The sequence below is a fragment of the Eleutherodactylus coqui genome, chromosome 11 (assembly GCF_035609145.1).
Source record: "Eleutherodactylus coqui strain aEleCoq1 chromosome 11, aEleCoq1.hap1, whole genome shotgun sequence".
NCBI lineage: Eukaryota > Metazoa > Chordata > Amphibia > Anura > Eleutherodactylidae > Eleutherodactylus > Eleutherodactylus coqui.
Genome location: NC_089847.1, coordinates 90744330 through 90751390, shown reverse-complemented (window position 1 = coordinate 90751390; position 7061 = coordinate 90744330).

The window sequence follows — 7061 nt, the reverse complement described above, 5'->3', positions numbered from 1 at the left end:
TGTAGAACACAAGCGGCTCCCAGGACTCTGAAACCACATATTACACACTTATCTGTATTACAGACATGTGAAGCACCAGCTAAACGGGTGAATGAGGTCGTAGCAGGCGGCAGCCGCCTTGTCATCCTGCTTTTGGAATGTTTTAACGAACACATCTGACCTCACAGGATCCAGAACTCATCTGATAAAAGATCTAGATGCCACAATGCGGGAGCGAGAGAAGGGGCGGGAGCTCAGAGCAAATCCTCCCCGACTCTTCCAGCCTCCTCCCCCTGCAGAGAAAGACAACGTATATTGGCCGGCGTGAATACCCGGCTGATATACGGTTGTCTGAAATAGCCCTCACCCCTACATATCTTACCCTAAAGATTCAAAGAATAGGGAAGATAGAAGTCATGCACTTGGCCTATTGTCTACTGTAGAGGTGCACTACAGAGAATGGCCTGTAGGGGGCAACATACAGGCATTCTGGTGCCTGAGAAAAGGGAAACCGCCCATAGGTGTGGTCAGGAAGTTGGATATAAGGGTACATTCCTGCTACACCCAGGGAGATGTTGGCTGAGTGGGCCAGAGAGGACCTGTGCAGCAGAGCTAAGCTTCTGCTGGCCGGTGGACTTTTATGTTCTTGAGCGCTATATGGACTCTGTATATGTTGGTTCTACTGTGAATAAAGACTGGCAGGAGCCAGGTTCTAAAGGAAATCCGCGTCTCCAGAGAGTACTTCTACATGGTCGCTGCCCGTTCCGGCCTGAGAGTTGGCGATCTGCAGGCAAGTGCACCCCGCCTGCAACGCTAATTTTGGGTTTAAAGGTAACCTCATCCCATCTTTATGTATTTTCAAGGCCTTCCTTTTCTTACAGTATTGGAATCTCCTTTTTTGGGGGGGGGTTGGAAAACTTTTTAAAAAAGCAAAAACAATATGGATTTGAAACCATTGTTAAGTGGAGAAATTCCTCAGTTTTGTCTTGTACATCTCTAATACTCCTACAGAGCTGATATTTGTGTTATCCCGTCCCACCGATGTGACCACCTATAGAGCTGAGGGTGCAGGTATTTAAGGCGCTCGGGTAGAATTCTCTACATGAACAGGTATATTACCCAACCAATCTGCAGGGCTGTCATTCGCTGCATCTGGAGAAGTCAAAATCCCAAGCTGGCAGCCCGTTGTGGCTGAGTGAGAATACAGTGAGTGTGATGGAGTACAGCGAGGTGTAACCATTCCAAGTTGTTAATGTCAGATACCGGATCCGCTTCTTATTGATGCGGGGTTGGTCTGTTCTTATATACAGCAGATTAAATAGGGAAAGAAATATTTGAACGCACAGACAGCAGTGAAGAGGAGAACACATTCATTCTCTGAGGTTGGGTGTCAAAAACAGACAGCAGAGTTAATTAGGTAAATAAATCTAGCCGTTACCGCAGTTCTTCCTCGATGGGCGTCACCAGAACTTTACGTTTTTGAATGAAGTAAGGCTTTAGTTCTAAAGAAAACTTTCATGCTGCCATAGAAGTTTAGAGATTTTGCATTCGGCCCAGCTGTAAACTAAGGGATCTTTAACGCGGGGGAAGAATGGCGTCGGAGGACTCAGACAAATCAGCACCTAAATCTGCAGATCTAATGGTGGATTTTGATGCAGAAGTGCAGGTAGGTTTTAGCCCTTTCCAATCCACTGTCTGATGTCTAAAGACATTATGATTTAAGGCTATACAGCTCCGATGTTGGAAGACGTCCGTCAGGGTTCTCTTACTGTATATTGCCAGCCTCTCTGCTGTCGGAGCCTATCCAACGTGTCACCTCATGCAGTACTGGCTTTAGCCAGCAGATAGCGCCATTGTATAACGGCAGAAAAAGAGTAAGCCCCCCTAGGAAAACCAGGATACCATTTTCAATTCTGCATCAAAATCTGCAGGTAGCCTGTGGATTTTGATGTGGGATTTATCACAACTTGCGTTGCCTCCTGTGGCATGATTGCATCCCTAAGGGTGCCTTCACACTTGCGAGAAAATCGTGTGACTTTAGTGCAATACGAGAGCGAAAGCACAGAATTCTAAAACTCATGCTTTTCAATGGCTTCATTCACATCTGCGATGTTTTCACTCATGCGAGGTTTGTAATTCGCATGTCATATCTTTCTGCATTTTGCTTTTTTTATCGACCATGTTTCCCTATGAAGCCTTCTTTTTATTGCATCGCAACACATGAACTTGTGATTTTCGTGCGATGAACATTAGAAACTCTTATTGTCTATCGTGTGAGAAAATCGCAAGCGGCAGTAATATTTTTGCAAGAAAAAGCATCGCTGACGTTCAGACATCTCATGAGTGAAATTGCGACTTTGATGCGATTTCGCAATCATCAGTGTGAAGGAGCCCTAAAGGTAAGAGTCCCACAGAGCAGCTAAAACATGGCTGGGTTCTGGCCACAAAACAGCCGAGAGTCCTGCTATCATCTAAATTGGCATGGCTAGCAAAAGAGTCAAAGAAGATAGATTGGGTAAACACATGGTGCTGGCTGCATGGCTCCAGAGCTTAGGACCTTGCTGAGACTAGCCCCAGTTTTTCCATACTTGCTTTCCTTTGTCTGAACAAGCTCTTAGGTTTGGCTCCTGGCGCTGTCAATATGTCAAGTGGGTGGTACCTACCACTTACAGTCAATGATCTCTGACAGCACAGCAGCGGGTTTCATTTTAAAATTGGGTTATCCTCACCAGGCGGCCCCCTTAAGTTTGGTAAAACTGTGAGGGATCCGGGCATTACATCTGAAATATGCCCATATGAATGAGGCCTGAAGGTGAACATACACATCAGGCGCCAGATGTATTTGGCAGCCACAATCAAGATTGGAACCTACAGAGAAAAACTATAATACAAAGATCTGCATCACTTCCTTGTTTTGGACTCACTTACGGTTGGCTTCGAAATGCTGATCCAAAATACTGCCCTCTGAATGGGGCCTCAGATTGAGGCTGCATTCCCACGAACGTATATCGGCTTGGTTTTCACGCCGAGCCGATATACGTCGTCCTCATCTGCAGGGGGGGGGGGGGAGGATGGAAGAGCCAGGAGCAGGAACTGAGCTCCCACCCCCTGTCTGCCTCCTCTCCGCCCCTCTGCACTATTTGCAATGGGGAGAGGCTTGGTAGGGGAGGAGCTTATTCTTGGGAACTTAACCCCGCCCCGCCTCTCCCCATTGCAAATAGTGCAGAGGGGCGGAGAGGGGGCGGGAGCTCAGTTCCTGTTCCTGGCTCTTCCATCCTCCCCCCCCCCCCCCCCCCCCGCACACGAAGACAACGTATATCGGCTCGGCGTGAAAACCGAGCCGATATACGTTCGTCTGAATGCAGCCCCCAGTTGATGAAAATAGAGAATTTCAACCAAAACAATCATTTGCTGGATGAAATTTAACACTGACACACCGTCAAAAAGAGCACGTTTGAAAATATCAGGCCTCTCACTAACTAAGCCAGAATCCTACTGCACACTCATGAATGGGAGACACCCCGAAACAGCTGTCGGTGTATGAATTCTGGCTTTGTTTTCAATTCCCAATCTTTGTTCGAAAGACCTGTATAAAGGGTCAGACATTGATTTGCAGAAATGCTCCCATCCAACAGGTGGCGCTTCAGAGGTATTGCTCCATCTTCCTTAAGGCTCATGTCCACGGACAAAGTGGGATACACCCGCGGATTTCCACTGTGGGAGTACCGCGTATAAAAACGTGAGTGCCTGCGAGCGATTGCGTAATTTAACAGCGGAAATCCCAAGGTCTCCATTAATACTATATTAACGGAGACCTCCCATGCTGAATTAGAAAATGCCACAATTTTTTTCTCACGGCAAAATCATGCATGTAAGAACTGAGCTATTAGGTTCAATAGAAGCTAATAACTGCGTTATTCCGCTGCGGGAAACGCGGCAGAAATCCGTCCGTGGGAATTAGCCCCTATTTGCATATATCTCCAAGTGGAGCATTTGTGGCCTTACAAGTCTCCTCACTCACATTTCAGGTGAGACAAGACCCCTCCCGACTAACCAAGTCAGAATCCTACTGCATACTGCTGAGGGGAAAACCCCCCACCCACCTCCTGAAACAGCTGTATGTGTATAGATACTGGCTTGGTTTTCAATTCCTAATCTTTGTTAAGACCTGTATAATCGGTTGGACATTGATTTGCAGGAATGCTACCATCCAATAGGTAGCACTGCAGAGGTATTGTTCCATCTTCCTTATTTGCATATATCTCCCAGAGGAGCATGCATGGCCTTATAAGTCTCTTCACTCACCTTCTGGGTGCTCATCTCAAGGAGAGATAATACCCCTCCTGACTCACATCACAGGCCTCTCACTAACCAAGCCAGAATCCTACAGCACACTGATGAGGGGCAAACACCCCGAAACAGCTGTCTGTGTATGGATTCTGGCTTGGTTTCCAATTCCCAATCATTGCTCAGTCTAAAGGGTCAGCCATTGATTTGAAGGGATACTGCCATCCCATAGGTGGCGCTGCAGAGGTATTGTTCCATCTTCCATTTTTGAAAATGTCCTCTAATAGATGATAGATTTTTTTGTCTGCAAATGATCTTTATTTGAAAGAAACTTCCCAGAGAGATATTTTGGCTGCCGTCCAGTGTCATTGAATATGTATGGAACGTTTGATAGCCAATATGGACTAAAATGTGTATGGCTGTGTCTACGAAACCGTTGTTTACCAGATGGTTGTTCAACCATCACTCTACTACTATCCAGTGTGTATAGCCGCCTTAAAGGTGCCCATACGACTTCATTCTGCAGAAATATTGGCCCAAGTGGAATCTATACCATGAGGAATTGCTCCGGTTCTGAAAGTCAATGGAGGTCCATTGAGCTACTAGCTGAGGGCCTCTAATAAAGTGTTCATTCAGTATCAAAAGTATAAGCGGATATTTCCGAATCGTCTCAGTGGTCAATGGACTGAGCTCTCACGTATTATTATACAAGACAGATAAATATAGGCCCGCCATCTCTCACTGCAGGGCTTTATGTGATGAGCTTAAACAACCAGCAGAGTAATAGGGAAACTATCTTTTTATAGCAGATAATGGAATGGTCTTTTAGAGCATTAAACTCTCTATAGCACCGAGATTAATTGTTTAATTCCTTTCCAGTCATATGTTTGAAAGGGATTCCCCTAGGTCTTTAATACGTCAGATAAGATAATGCATCAAACTGATATTTAATGAGGTGTTAGGAGGATTGTGCCGCGCAGAGCTACACAATGTGTATTTAATCTTTCTATGACAAGAATGAGGGCAGGCAGGGTTTGAAAGCAAAGCTACAACTCCTGCTAAGCCAATGTGGGCGAGCTGATACGTAGAGGACGAAAACCAGGTTGAAATTAATTATTAATGTAAGGTGACCAGATGTCCCTATTTAGGCAGGACAGTCTCGCTTTGGTACGCTGTGTCCCCCAGGACCCCAGCGGGACAGCAATTTGTCCCGCTTTCGGGACATCGGGTCACCATGAAAGTGATTACCAGCCAGGGTGCTGTGGCTCCCCCGGCTGGTAATCACTCTACTGCACCATGACCATATGCACACACTGATGGCAGTGCGTGCATTCAGTATCTTCCTCCCCTCCTACCCTGACCTTGTCTCCTTGATTCCGCAAGAGGAGAGGGGAGGAGGTACTGCTGCAGGTGCACACACTTCTGCGCACAGCAGCGCTGAGAAGAGGAACAGCGGCGCTCTGAAGACGAGGAGAAGGTAAGTATATGGGGGTCACTGTTACTACTGGGGTCGATATAGGAGACCTTATTAGTAATAGTGTCTTCTATATCAGCCCCAGTATTAACCCTTTCCAATCCACTGTCTGACGTCTGAAGACCTTCTGATTTGAAGGCTGTACAGCTCCGATGTCGGAAGACGTCCGGCAGGGTATTCTTACTGTAGATTACTGGCCGCTCTGTTGTCGGGGGCCTCTCCAGCATGTCCCATACCACAGTGCTGGCTCTAGCCAACAGATGGCGCCATTGTATAATGGCAAAAAGAGAAAGCCCCCTAGGAAACCCTGAATCCAAAATTGGATTGCAAAGGGTTAATAGTATTAATACTGAGGCCACTGTGTGTTGGGGGGGGGGGGTCACTAGTACTACTGGGGCCATTGTGGGGGATATTATTACTACTGGTGCCACTGTGGAGGATACTATAAGTACTGGTGCCACTGTGGGGGGGTCACTATTACTACTGAGGCCACCGTAGGGGACACTGTTACTACTAGGGACAATATAAGGGACACTATTACTACTGGGGCCGATATCAGGGTCACTATTACTACTGAGGCCAATCTGCACGTGGCAGCATACATCTAGCTGACTTATGGTATGTTTACACATGGCAGAAATGCTGCGGAATGTCCACAGTGGAAATTTCCACTGCAAATTACATAATGTATTTTGGATGTAGAATTGTACATTTCTACATCCAAAAAGCAGTCAAAATCTGTACTGTTGGTGCAGATTTTGACTGGCAATCAGCTACATATCCGCATCTGATTTCATACTATATGGTGCTCCCCTCACCTCCTCCGAAGGCTTCCGGTACCCAGCGGTCTGGTCAGGTGAGGCCACTACAGGTTGCTGGGAACCAGAAGCGGGGAGCGCTGACGTCAGGAAGCCTACAGAGGAGGTGAGGGGGAACACCACATAGCATGAAATCAGCTCTGGATACGCAGCTGATTTCCAGTCAAAATCTGCATCAATGGTACAGATTTTGACTGCGTTTTGGAAGCAGAAAAGCTGGTGAATTTGCCTCGTCTTTTTGAAACGGTCCTGTACTTTTTGTAACAATAGAGGTAAAATCACACATTGTGATAAGCCCCGCCCCTGACCACACCTCTCTGTCCCGCTTTGACCCTGGGAAAATCTGGTCACCTTAATTAATGGCCGCACAATTTCACAAGTAAAATGTCTGTCAACCTGCAAATCTGTGTGGCCATCGATAATCAAATTAAAAGTCATGCCAATATATAGTAAAACTGCACGTCATCGGGGTGTGGCGGCATGTGATAGTAATATAGGCTGTA